Genomic DNA, 11,707 nt, shown 5'->3' on the forward strand with positions numbered 1-11,707 from the left:
AAAAGTAAATGGACTAAATATAAATAAAAGTAAATATAACAATATCTTATTTTATTAATAATTCTCACATTACAACAATTGTCATACAATAATGTTGAAGTTATTCACTAAATCTACTTATTTTCTCCTTTTTGGGGTAAAAAGTGAACAATCTTAGTGGGGTAAAATAGTGAGCAGCCTTCTTGGGGAAAATAAATCATCAACCCTTGGGCTAAATTTAAATCTGTTTTTTTTTACCACAAGAAGTTCTTTTTACCCACGGTAAAAAGTTTCTGCGGTTAAAAAAACAGGTTTAAAATTATCCCAAGGGTCGATCGTCGATCACTTCCCCAAGTCGGCTACTCACTATTTTACCCCGACGAAGTTTGATCACCTTTTACCCCAAAAGAGAATATTGAAAAAAAGAAAAGAAAGAAGAGAAATAGAGGGAGAGAGTGAGGAGGGGGAGAAAGTGATATGGTGTGAGGAATTAGGTAAGTATGGAGGGGTATTTATAGGTAGAAATGTGAACCTAGGTTATATCTAACATAAATGTGGTCAAAAAAAACGTGTGAAGTGGTAAAAAACGTGTACATTGAATGTTGAAAAGCTGACCAAAGTTGGAAAAACGTTTGTTCTTCACCGGCCAACTAGCGCAAGTTAACTTGCGCTAGTGCTGTAGTTTGGCGTGACTTAAGTCACGTTCATATAACACTTACGCATGTTGAGTCACGTAACGTGACTTAACATACGTAACAAATGCACTAGCGCAAGTTAAGTTGCGTAGGGGCATTTTCGACTTTTACTTTGGGAATGAGCGAAACTGTTTGGGTAAAGAGCAGGATTCCCATAATTATATCAGTTTTGTCCCCGTGAGTAGGGGTGGGCATCGGGCGGGTTTGGGCGGGTTCGGGTGCAAACCCCTCACCCAGATGAACCCGCGGGTGTAGAGTACATACCCTTTTCTACCCAAAAATTGGACACGGGTTGGACGGGTTCGGGTGAATCGGGTTGCGGGTTCGACATTTGGGTTAATACGGGTTGGGTCAATTCCTGGGTCATTCAAAATGTTATGGGCAAACGAATTTTGCTGCAATTTTTTTTTTATTTCTTCAAAATGAGCCATTTTTTTATCATCTTTATACTGAGCCATTTAGAAATTTATGGCCCAATCATTTTTGCAGGTTTAATTTTTCTCATTGAGCCATTTTTATGTTTATTTTACTTATGTTGTCATAAACTTATTAAAGTTTTTCCTTTAAAAAGCTTGTTAAATGCGGATGTTAAATGCTGATGATGTCCTTTAACAACTTACATATTCCTAGTTAAAAACTAAATACAGTCCTCTTGAAAATAATAATAATAATAATAATAATAATAATAATAATAATAATAATAATAATAATAATAATAATAATAATAATAATAATAATAATAATAATAATAATAATAATAATAATAGTGAACTGGATAGATGATAATAAGTCCTTTTTTTAAAGGAATAAGTCCTCTTTTATATAACTTGATTCATAGCATCACAACAAGAATATTTATAACCTGTTAAAAAAATAAAGAAAACATACATTAGTAACTAACAAATCAAAGCCATAAAATATGACAATATAGCAAACTAAAATCAAAACAACTATCAAAACAGAGAGTAAACATAGAATAAATCAAATACAAAGTTATAACAAAAATACTAAATCAATATTACTCTAAAAGAGTTTAAAAAAACTACATTTATCTTTTTGGACATATCATCATATGTTTAAGCATGTTGTTAGGTGGATGGCCAGAACTATTTGACATAAAAGAAGTGAAACAGAAGTTACAAAAGGCATCATCTTTTTTCTTCGTAAAATGTCTCCAAGCCATTGAAGGATGTCTAACATCTTTTTTCTTCTTTAGATTTTGCACTAACTCAGCATGTTCAGGTCCTTGGCTATGTACTAACTCAGCAGCCTCAACTTCTTGTGTTCTAGCAACTTGAATTGGAATTTGAGGAAAATGATTCACACTAGTGGTACCACTTTCCATGTGTCTATAAAAACAAAATAAATAACAGACCATTAGGATAAGAAATAAACAAATAAACAATGAATTCAAAGGAAGAAGTATAAGCATCAACTAAACCCAGTATGAATTCAAAACTGCTACCAAGTTTCAAAGGTAAAACAAACAAACAATTTTACAAGTTTAAGTTATCAAGAGAAAGAAAAAGTGGGGTAATCATAATTGAATGGAGTTTGCAGTAGAGGAGGGGCAAAGTTCATGTCACAATATGGATTTCAAACATAAGCATCAAACAGATTCAAATAAATAAACATTACAAACACTTATAAAAATGACATAACAGGGAAGATTCAAATTATATCACAATTGCACATGACTTAAATTAAATGTTCAACTAACTAATCCATTAATTTACAACCATTTCAGCAAGAGCCATATCTGAACACAACCCCAATAGCATCAAAAACACCAATTAATTTGTACTAGTAACTGTTGCTTTGTATTGAATTGAAGCAGAAAGAAACAACCATAGTAAACTTAATATATTGAAATCCAATATTACCTCTTGAATCTGGAAAATATGCACAAAGATAGAAGTTTCCAAAGCTGATAAGAACAGAAAAAATAAATAACAAAAATTGTCATGTTAGTAACAAATTCAGATACAAACCACACATTGAATAAACTTCGGATCTGGAAAAGCCTAACAAACAGATTCTAACAAACAGATTCAAATGGTACTAATACAAAACGAAATAAACTAAATCTAGAAATGAAGGGAAAGATTTCATAAATTTCACAACAAACCCAAGAACATGAAATCAAAAACCTAAGAACATTAGTCATATAAATAAATCGAAAAACACTAAATATATAAAGATTGAAGATTTACCTCTTGGATCAGGACAATAGCAGATATATGGATGTGAATCATGAAACAACAACAAAAACACGTGGTCAGAAGAAACTCATAAATCTTAAATAAAAATAAAAAATTACAAAGATTAAAAACAAAATATCTAACCTTAGATCTGAAGCATATGCAGAGCAGAGAGTGATTCATGAAACAAAAAATAAAAACAGTCACACTCCTAAATCGAACAAAAATAAAAAAAAATGGCAAACATTAAAAAGAGAAAATCTAACCTTTGATTTGAGCGTAGTAAACGACGGGGATTTAGGGTTCTACGGTGGTGTTAGTGACTGAGAGTGAGAGAGTTTCAGGATCTGCCTCCACTATTTCTGCGTGTCTTGACAGAGAAAGGCGTAAAACAACGGGAATCAAGTTTGAAAGTGGTGATTCATGTTGGTAGGAGGATTTGATGGTGAGGTGGTGGTGGTTAGAAGCGGCGGCAGCGGCACTAGGGTTTGAAGAGGAAGGTGAAAGAGTGTGAGGCGAGTGAGAAAATTTTGTAGAGGAAATGAAATGAGATCTAGGGTTAGTGAGTCTCCCCACTCTTCTATATAGTACAAGCAAAACGACGTCGTTTTTAGTAATTAAATACGGGCGGGTTCGGGTACCCGCGGGTGAAGGTCCATCACCTGCCTCAGCCCATGTATACCCTTGTGAACCCGCTTTTATGACCCGTTTGACCCGCGGACCCGCTTTAACCCACTCAGCTCGGTTTTTTTTCGGTTTTTTTTCGGGCTGGGCCGGGTCACGGGTCCTTGTCCAGCCCTACCCGTGAGCATAGTTCAGTTGGCACGGACATGTATTGTTATATATGCAGATCAGTTGGCAGGGACATACATTGTTATATGCAGGGGTTGGGGTTCAAACCCCAGACACCCCACTTATTCACTTCGTCGAAAAAGGTGAATTCTAGCCACTAGTCTACTTGATCAAATCTATATATATATATATATATATATATATATAGAGAGAGAGAGAGAGAGAGAGAGAGAGAGAGAGAGAGAGAGAGAGAGAGAGTCAGGATCCGTTGACATATTGTATCAACGAATTCGTTGACACCAAATATCAACCGTTGATTTTATTTAATCAAAGGATAATAATTGTATTCATATTCTATTACCTGTGCATTCTTTTTCTCAATCACACGTTATTATTGTTTCCACTTCATCTACTTTAACGCAATACGCAACAAAAATCATCTCAATTACAGAAACATAATCATCTCTATTGATCCAACATAATCACCATTGTTTTCCTTGTCTCTCTCTAATTTTTTCATTGGATAAATTATCCCTGTCTCTGAGCGTCCCACGATATAGAAACCAGCCAGATTTTATTCGTTGATCAAAGGGTTTAAAAACCTAGAAAGCATTTTTTGAGTTAATTGTCAATGGTGAAATTTCCAGAAATTTAATTAAAAAAAGAATTAAAAAGTGTCGAATGATGTATGTCTACTAAGTGTTGATTTTATCTATCAAGATTCAAAAGCAATCCAACATCACTGTGATCCCCTTTTTCAACAAGTTTATGTCAATTATTCATATAATAATAACCCTCCATCACTGTGATCCCCTTGAATATGAATTTTACAATCATCTTTAATAAACATCCATTTGAAATCGATTAAAAAAAACCTCATCTCATGATAATTTGTCTACTTGAAATCAACAAAGAAAATTATCCTGCTTACCTCCATTAACCTTTGTCAATACAATAATCCATAAAAATAAATTGCACTTAATATCATAAAGAACGAGATTTGTTTGCCAAAAATAAAATAAAAGTAAAGAGCAAAATTAAAGCACACCAAAAGAGTCCATGGTTACTTAATGTGAGTAATTATGAGCCTTTGATTAAAATGAAACAAGGCTAGGATTTGGTGTCAATATAAAGTTTGACACCTGGTGCCAATGGATCCATTGATACCAGGTGTCAACGGATTCGTTGACACAAAATCTTAAGCGTTCATTTCTTTTAATCTAAAGGTCCATAATTATTCATCAAAATCTTAATGTGGACATTTAGTATTTCATATCTTCTTTCCTAAATATCCTCTTGTTTCCTAAACGAGACTTGTCTTCTTCACAATGATACATCCTGTACCAGCACCATATTATCTTACAAAAGAATCAATTCATGGTTGTTAAATTGTTTTATGTTTATCCTTCACATGAATCAAGCATTAGTTAGCATGTAATTTTTTTGACATAAACCTTGAATCTAAGTTTGACACCATCGGTTTCTTATTTCAAATAAAAATTACATCTTCTTCTCCATTTTAATCTAAAATATGAGAATTCTATCAATGAGGGAGAATTACGATTTACTCAATAAAATTCTATTTCAAAATTATGATTGATCAATATAGTGGATTATTTTTAGAGACTCAATTGCCAAACCTAAAATCCCACAAATACAATAAAACTCATCAAAAATACCCCTAGAATCATAGATTCGCTAACTTCCTCTCATGTTGCTATTGTTTTCATAAATTTGGTATTATATGTTTTGTGGCCTGGAATCCGTACGAGGAATTAACTAAGGGGTAGAGATCCTTGCAAGAATAATATTAAGATGGGTGGGTGGGGGATCATCGCAAAAGAAAATTCCAGAAGTAAATGACCATGTTTTTTAATGATTGAAAAAAAAAATAATAGTTTTTTTTTTTTGACAAATGATACTCACGAAATAAGAGTACGTGATTAGAAAAAGGATACTCACGAAATAGAATCATGAATTAATTATAAATCATTGGATTAAATGGAATATACAGTTGAGATTTGGTGTCAACGAATCCTAACTCTCTCTCTCTCTCTCTCTCTCTCTCTCTCTCTCTCTCTCTATATATATATATATATATATATATATATATATATATATATATATACACACACACACACATACATACATACATATATATACATATACATATATATAGGGTTTTGCTAGAAGCCACCTATGAAGGTGTCTTTTAGCAAGCCACACCTCAAGGTGTGATTTCCACTTTGCTAAAAGACACCTTCATAAAATGTGTCTTCTAGCAAAACTCATATATATATATATATATATATATATATATATATATATATATATATATATATATATATATATATATATATATATATATATAGAGGAGGGATATATTGACTCCAAGAGTAAGTTTAAATAGTTACTCCACATCTCCACCCTTCATTTCAACTTAATCTAATGGACTAGATTTTAGTAATCATGTGACCTCATTTTTATTAACTATTCTCACAATATTTATGGTTTCTTTCTTTCTTTCTTTTTTTGCATTAATTTACGGTTTCCTTTTATTACTCAATATTCATGGTTTGAATATTCTATTTGCTGATTTTATTTGGTTGCAAATTTGGTGACCATAGAATATTATTAAAGAATATATGGTACGAATTGATATAATTATTTTTCCGAAGGGATTGGTGAATCAAAAGATGATGATGTCCTATGATGTCCCATGAAAAATATACAAATATCATTCAAGATCTCAAAAAATAAAAAAATAAACTCAGTCCAAACGTTTAGCTTTTCTTTTAATTTTTTGCAAAAAGAAAAATCAAAGCACTTCCACATTGTAGTACCATGAAGAACCAAAAAAAAAAACAATGAAGAATAATTGTGATTTTTTTACTAATAATTAATTGTGTTTAAGAACATAAATATTAATTGAGTGAAGAAAAGGAAACAATAGATATGGTGAAAATGGTCAAGAAAGATGAGGTCACATGATAATTGATAAGACTAGAATCTAGTCCATTAGATCAAGATGATATGAATGGTGGAGATGTGGAGTAAGTATTTAGACTTACTCTTGGAGTCAATATATCTCTTCCCATATATATATATATATATATATATATATATATATATATATATATATATATATATATATATATATATATATATATATATATAGGCTGCTAACTTACACCCACCTAAAAATATTAAGGTGCAAGTTAGCAAGCTACACCCACTTGTTTTTTACTAAAAACCCATTATCCACTATTTTGAACTAGTATAAACTAAAGGTTACTTGTGTAAGTTTATCTTTAAACATAAATATCTATTTTCTTTTGCTTTTGTCCCAGATAATTGTTTTCTTAATTTTTGCAAACGTTGTCTTTATTCTCTACTGTGTTGGGTCTAGGGATGTCATTGGGTATCCGCGGGTACGGGTAGTATGATATCCGTCCCCACCCCGTTGGATAAATATGATACCCGTACCCGTCCCCATACCCATGCGGGTATCTCTATACGGGTAATCCACGGGTATTTAGATACCTACGGATATGCGCGGGTACCCATGATTTTTTTTTTTGTACAAAGAAAAATTCAACTTTTAATTGTCTGAAAATAACAATGATACTAAAGAGATAAACAAGATGCTAGCCACATTAAAGAGATCGATAACTATATCATATTTTGGATTTAAAACTATTTCAGTATGAATATATATGAAGTTTTTCTTATTCTTTTTAGAATTAATATTGACGGAGTTTGTGTATCCTTTCATTTTGTTCTATCATTCAAAAACCTAGTTTTAGTTTTAGTTTCTTCATTCTGTGACCATACTATTGAGGGAAAGTGGAACATATTGTGATTTAGCTTCTTCTACTGATTGCCTATTAAAATTATATTCATTTTAGTATAGCAGCTTCAGGTCATTCAGTTTATCTACTTCTATATCAGAAAAAAATTCTGTAACGAAAATATGTCATTCAGCCAAAAACATAGACAACATTACAAAAAAAGTTTTGTGAACAATTCATGGTGAACAAAGAAATAAACAACAAAAAAGATTAAAACAATTAAAATCCATAAAATAATTAGAAAGCCCTAAAACTAGGGTTTTTTTTGGACACCACACTCTTATATATATATATATATATATATATGGGAGCCTCTAATATGGTCCCCAATTTTAAGGGTTCATCAATGGTCCTCTCTAAATGACTTTCTATAGCAGGTTTTAAAACAAAAATTTGTTCCATGCCCCACATAGCAAAAAAAATTCTTTTTTAAAGTGTAGCAGCAAAGATTACTTTTGTGCCCTTCCATATAACACCAAAGTATGTAGGTGCAAAATCATTTCTCTCATTTCATAGCCATACTACTACTTCTTCTTCTTCTGAAATAAATATACAGTCAGATTCCTCCAGCTAGTAATGAGCATCCAGTCAAAAAATAAAAATAAAAATAAAAATATTGGATCTTAGTTCTTGTTTTGGTTTATCACTTGTGTTTCTTGTGCAGTGACAACAATTTATAATTCACCGTAAAAATGATCTTGAAATTTGACATTTAAAAGTAGGTCTTGGGTGATTTGTCTTTAAGGGAATTGATTTCCCTCATGAAAATGTACTCTCAACTGCTGGTTACATATACCCACAATTTCTCTAAATCTCACTTTTTTTTTTTTGACAAAAATCTAAATCTGACTTTTGTCCCACATATTTTTCATAAAAAATAACATTTCAGCACATTTCTGTCTATCACACCAAGAAGGGTTGGGATCTCGGTTGTGAATTGATCAACTTTTGTCCCACATATTATGGTTTAAATGGAGGGGTGAAGGTGAAGATGAGATAGAGGAAGAAGGAAGGGCCTGTAGCCATTAATAGAAAGAAATGAAGAGAGAGGAGCAAAATGATATTTCTCAGCCTAGGGATTTTAGGCAGGCATAAATGTAACTACATTGTATGGGGCCATGGACAAAAAAAAAGTGAAACCTGCATTAGAAGGTCAATTAAAGAGGACCATGGATGGACCTTTTAAAATAGAGGACCATATTAGGGGCTCCCTATATATATATGTATACCCTATATATATATATATATATATATATATATATATATATATATATATATATATATATATATATATATATATATGGATATTTTAGCAATTTACGTAATTTATTAACGGGTACGGATACTCGCGGGCACGGGTATCATCATATCCGTGTCCGTGTCCATAAAGTAACGGGTAGTCAAATATCCGTTTATTATACCCGCGGGTACCCATTTAGCTACCCGCCCCGTATCCATGACGGATTTTATCCGCGGATACCCGCGGGCACGGATTTTTTTGCCACCCCTAGTTGGGTCCTCGTTTCGCCATAGAGACGAAAAGTTTAAATTTCCAAGAAACTTGTTTAATTGAAATCAACCATCCTGTAGTTTTATTTAACTTCACTAAATTTGCATCTAAATAATGACATAAACATAATCCATGTGAAAAATAATCGTGGCAGAAATAAAGTCGGTCAAAGAAAAAAGATTAAAAGAAACTGAACAAATTGAATCATGGTGATATTTTGATGCCATCACTATTTTTCAATTAATTATACCTTAATGAAGACTTCCGACACTGTACGAGGAAGAGCATCAACATTTCCATTTTGTTGCTATATTTAAATAAAATTAATATATCAAATTACCCTAATAGCCCTATAGTTAAGTAGTTGTTTGAAAGAAAGTGTTGGTTGAGTAAAAAACAAGTGGGTGCAGCTTGCTAACTTGCACCTTAATGTTTTTAGGTGGGTGTAAGTTATATATATATATATATATATATATATATATATATATATATATAAGCTTTTTATTTTTGTCTCTTCAAAAAATTTCTTCGATTTTTAGTCCTCTAAAATTTTGCCATTTTATTTTTGGTCTCTTCTTTTAAGTAAACTCATATGTTGAATTCTTATATTTAAATAAAATTTTGTAGAAAAGTTTATAATATTATAAGAATCTTTTAAGAAAAAATTAGAATTTTCAAACAAAACATGAATTAAATATGAATTTTTATATTTTTGTCGGTTAAAAATTCATATTTTGTCGAGAAATCCTAATTTTTTTAGCATAGATTTTAACAATATTTTACACATTTCTTCATAATTTCATTAAAAAATACATGAGTTGACTTAAAAATAGATATCAAAAGTGGTGATTGAAAACTTTATAGCGACTACAAGTCAAAGGATAATTATACAGAAACTAAACCAAAAATTTGATATATTTATAGGGACAAAAACATATTTAAGTCAATTTATTATAAGTTTACGTTCGGAAACAGTTTCTTAGAGTTTATTGCTTTTGAAGTCAAACAAAAAAAAGCTTTGTTGATTGTCTTTCAGATTTGAGTCTAATTAATCTCTTCTTATTTATGTTTTGTCTTTTCAGATTTTTGTTATTTTCGCATTCCTATTGCACTTCTCCCCATTGACTCTTCTGTTTGGTTGCTCTTTTCTCTATTGGTTCTTCTGTATGGATGCTTCTCTCTTTCGGTTCTTTTGTTTGGTTTGGTTTGACTTGGTTCTTCTGTTTGAAGGGTTCTCTCTTTGAATGGTTGATGATGATGGTTCTTGCTTAACTCTCTACGATGATACTCATTTCGGTTATTGCTCTTCAATGGTTCGTTATCAGCTGATTTAGTTTATTTTTTGGGTTAATTTGTAACGAGTTTAAAGCTTAGTAAGCTTCAACTTGAGGGCTAGTTTAGAACTTTATATTATTTAGTATGTTTTTCGTATTTTGCGGACAAATTTACAATGTTTCTTACTGATGCATCATGAGCTTGAGGGTAAGTGTTGGATAATAAAGTATTGAGTTTAAGCTGTTGGGTCTTTATATTAGTAAGTTAGAGCACAATAAATTTTATTACATATTCTTTTATAACCTTTTGTAATGTTAAATTATTGATATTCTAAGAAACCCTAGCCGTCTTTGTTAGTTTGTTTGTTATTCTCTATTGAAACCCTGTATTGTTAACAAAATTTATAACTGCAAGATTGATAACTCATGGGAGACATGGGCAAATAAACTTGAGATGATCCATTCCCGTATTATATAGATGGACATGGATTTCTCATGTGGAAAACCCTCCAGTAACATAGTATATTCCATAAAATACTCTCTCTCTCTCTCTCTCTCGCTCATTTTCAACATTTAAAATTCCCACATACAATATTTTTGATGAATAGGATTTAACCGGACTCTCATCTAACTCTGAAGAGGATCCAAACTTTTATAGAGACTTCGCTTACACCATTGTAATAATCATTACACTCACATGTTAGAAAGTACTCCCTCCGTTTTTAAATATAAGCAAAAATCACTTTTTATGTTCATTCATTTAATGATGTATGTGGTTCATAATATGGACCACATACATCATTAAATGAATGAACCTAAAAAGTGACTTTTGTTTATATTTAAAAACGGAGGGAGTAAAGAAATTAAAATAATAAACTTTTTTTAAAAAAATAATTAAAAAGGTATGTATTTTTATAGTGATTAATAAGCTTCAAATTATTAAGAACAAGAGAGTTAATACTATAAAAGTTTCAACACTTTTTCGGTCAGAAGTTGCAGGTGAAAGAATAATTAAATAAAAAACTAGAGATAATGTGAATTGAGAAAGGGGGTTGTTGTGGACTTGTGGTTATTTTTTAAAAAGATTAATTGAAATTAAAAGTTGAAGATCCCGGCAACAAATTGATTGAAGTATTATTTTTCCTTAGACGTCATTGGGGAAATAAATATTCCCACAGTCTAAATTAATTTATTAATTTTCATTGGAATGTATCAATTAATATTAATATTATATTTATTTAAAAATGTGCATCATGTAATATGAAGACGACAGATGCAATATAGTAGTTCCACTGCCTATACTGTTCCGTATATTTCAGAGTTTATTGCTTTTGAAGTCAAACAAAAAAGAGATTCTTTTTTTAAGGAAACAAAAAAGAGATTTGTTGATTTGAATTATTATATA

The 11,707-nt window shown here is 31.2% G+C and overlaps 1 long non-coding RNA gene across 1 annotated transcript; it reads right to left on the minus strand.

The window, feature by feature from the left end:
* Positions 1–1,229: 1,229 nt before the first annotated feature.
* Positions 1,230–3,403, minus strand: LOC146954448 (uncharacterized). Its single transcript, XR_015013300.1, has 4 exons — positions 3,142–3,403; positions 2,558–3,026; positions 1,721–2,023; positions 1,230–1,536 (listed from the first exon to the last, which is right to left on the minus strand). It is a non-coding gene; the product is annotated as an uncharacterized LOC146954448 (long non-coding RNA).
* Between the last annotated feature and the right edge of the window lie 8,304 nt (positions 3,404–11,707).

Source organism: Medicago sativa, chromosome 1 (assembly GCF_051527215.1).
Source record: "Medicago sativa cultivar Bolivia chromosome 1, Bolivia_mono, whole genome shotgun sequence".
In the NCBI taxonomy this organism is placed as follows: domain Eukaryota; kingdom Viridiplantae; phylum Streptophyta; class Magnoliopsida; order Fabales; family Fabaceae; genus Medicago; species Medicago sativa.